The sequence below is a fragment of the Papaver somniferum genome, chromosome 5, assembly GCF_003573695.1.
Source record: "Papaver somniferum cultivar HN1 chromosome 5, ASM357369v1, whole genome shotgun sequence".
NCBI classification, from domain to species: domain Eukaryota; kingdom Viridiplantae; phylum Streptophyta; class Magnoliopsida; order Ranunculales; family Papaveraceae; genus Papaver; species Papaver somniferum.
This window is the reverse complement of record NC_039362.1, coordinates 53,452,871-53,456,195: the sequence shown is the minus strand read 5'-3', so window position 1 is coordinate 53,456,195 and position 3,325 is coordinate 53,452,871.

Sequence of the window (3,325 nt, the reverse complement as noted above, 5' to 3'; positions counted from 1 at the left end):
ATGAAAATTCACTTCTTTTATGATAAAACCTTGGTACACATGAAAACTCATAAACTAAGTTTTATCACTGGACCTAGGTTCATATATAAAAAAAAAATCTCTCCTAAATCAGGGATTATAGTTAGTTTTCAAAACTAACGATTGAACGAACATACGTTTTTCAAAAACGAGGGTTTTTTCATAAAACTCACAGTAATATACACACATGTATATAACTTCATCATGATCAAAGCATGAACAACTCATGAGGATCATAAACATCAGCAAAAAAAAAAACGCACCTGGAAAGTTCGGCCGGAAATTGGTCGGCGGCAACGGCGACCGGCGACGGCAGGTGGTGGTCCGGCGGAGGCGGGAATCTTCTCCTGCTGGTGTGAAGGTGCTGAGATGATGGAGAGATGGTCGTGAAAAAAAAAATAAAAAAAAAAGGATTAATCCCTTTTATATCAATTTTATTTCCAAAACCTAATTTTCTAAGGATTTCCTTATTGGGCCCGACCCGCGAATCCTAACCGACCACGGACTCGTCGCCCAAACCAGCGGTTCAACACCAATTTATGTTCATCAAAAGACGCTCCAATCATGACATTGAAGCCTTCATCAAGTCGTGGTTTTCTCATGCTCTTTAAATCCGGTAACGTCTCAACTTACGACTAAGTTTAATTACTGGTATTATTATTTACGGACGGAAAATCACCATTTAATGCTGACTGAGGAACACAACTTTCCTCAGTAAGCAGGGGAATTAATGTAGATGGTGGATTTTCGACAAAGGCTAAATTCGTAAACTCATAATTATACGAAGCTCTGATTCGGAAATCAGACGTGAGTATCGAGACACGGGTCTCTCATCGAATTCTCAACGGAGAGTACTTTCTCTCAGAGTACATGTAGATATGTAGTCTCACGACTGGACAACGGCATATCTCATGAATACTGAATACTTTCAGTGATTATTTCTATATAGCATCACGAGATGGACGGCTCCTAGACAGCTTGCTCTACTAGTATAGAGCGACAACGTCTTCAGGAACAAACAACAAGTTTACCCTGACTATATAAAGGATATGACTTACCGGCAAGCTCGTATCAGGATAATTAATGCTCCTAGACAGCGTGCTCTGCTAGTATAGAGCCACAAAGTTAATTATTCCTAATTACAATGGCTCCTATTCCATGGTCGAATCCACGACTGGTCCCATGGAATGACAATAACAATTTTTCTGATTCTATGATCGAATCCACAACTTGATCTCATAGAATATCAATAACTATATTATCTCATTACTCCGATTTCATGATCGAATCCACAACTGGTCTCATAAATGGTAATAGATAAATCTTAATTACTCTGATTCTATGGTTGAATCTACGATCCCATGGAATGGTAATGCTCACTTTATTATTCTGAATTCGTAGTCGAATCCTCAGCTGATCCTATGAATTAACAATAAACATTTTATTACTCAGTTTTGTGAATTATTCTCTACTGGATTCCACAATTAGTAATAAATAATCAACAACCGGGCGTCTGAGCTACCTCTAAGTAAGCCCGATTCAAATGGTGAAGGTGTATCCAACGACGATACACTAACAGTCACAGCACGAACGAGTATTTCAAAAATACAACGAAACGATGAACCTATGCAAAATAGAGAAGAAAATAATAAATAATTAAAAATATTGACCAGGGTGATGGGAGCACGGACACACGACCAACCGACCGTGTCGTGGTCAATCCCACGCCTGTTTTATATTTTTAATGCATTTTTATTATTATTCATGATTTGATGAAAATTCTCTCATTTTATCAAATTTCCTTCGTCTCGAGGAAACTCCTGGGTTTCATGGTACTTCCATAAATCCATAAAAATAATATAAAATTAAGGAAAGGAGTGTGGGGCGTGACCATTGGCCAACCGGCCATGCCTTGGTCCCAACCGGCCCCACACCCACGGTTCCATATTATTTTATTATTATAATTATTATTTCTCTAATTTCATGAAAAAAACTCCTTGATTTCATGGTATTTTTGCACAAATCATCAAATAATAATAAAATAAAATAAATTATGAAAACTTGTGGGACCGGGTGGGGCCTGAACCTAATTTTCCCTTGAGAGAAATACCATGAAATCAAGGAATTTGATGAATTCAAGGAAAACTAATAATAATAAAATAATGAAACAAAGGGGCGTGTGGGACCGGCTAAGGCATGGCCGGACGGCCAAGGCCCGGTCCCACAAGTTTTCATAATTTATTTTATTTTATTATTATTTGATGATTTGTGCAAAGGGAAAATTAGGTTCAGGCCCCACCCATGGATAACCCATAATATGAGGCCCTTAATTAAAAGAAGTTTAAATCTAGGCCCCGAATTATTAAAAGACCTTGATACCCTTATGAATATTGCCAAACCCATAATTAAATAAAATTTAAATCTAGGCCCGAAATTATTAAAGTATAGTGCGAATGTGTAAACATAAGTTACATATGCATATGACATGTGTATCCAGAAGTTACACATCCTTATGGCATGTGTAATGCAAAGTTACACTTGTATATATATGCAAAAAATAGACATAAAAAAGAGTACATAAAAAAAATACATGTATTACTTTAATATTCATTTACAACAATTTTTTAGCATGTGTAACTAGAATTTACACATGCATCTGTCTAGTGTAATCGAGAGTTACATATGCATCTATCTAGTGTAATTGAGAGTTACACATGCATCTATCTAGTGTAATTGAGGGTAATATTAATAATCAACACCTGCAGAATGACACACCAATCCAAAACACCAATTGATCATCATATTCTTCTCTGTCATCTCAAGTCTTACGCAATCATACCTCCTAACTCATCTACTCAGAGAGGGTAACCTGTAAAAAGATGGATAAATCAATATTTATGCATGGAAAGACTGACTGGTATTCCAGTATCAGACCAGAACATAAAAAAATATGAATGCATGACATAAGATATACAAATCTTAAGTTTTACACATATAATTACCACATGTAACCAGCAGTTACACATTCAATTGGCATGTGTAACTCGCAGTTACACATCCAATTGGCATGTGTAACTAGCAGTTACACGATTTCCGAATTTTGACATTTTTGCAGCCTAGTTAGATCGAACTAGCTAACAGGAGAAATCACAAAACATAAGAATGTTCATAACATGAACCTAACCCTAACTTTATTGAACCTGTGTTTACCATGTCAGTCGCCGTGTCGATGCACAAACATGTATACCCTTCTATATAGTAAAATATTTGACCATAATTGTTATAACAGTGCTCATTCTGTATAGTA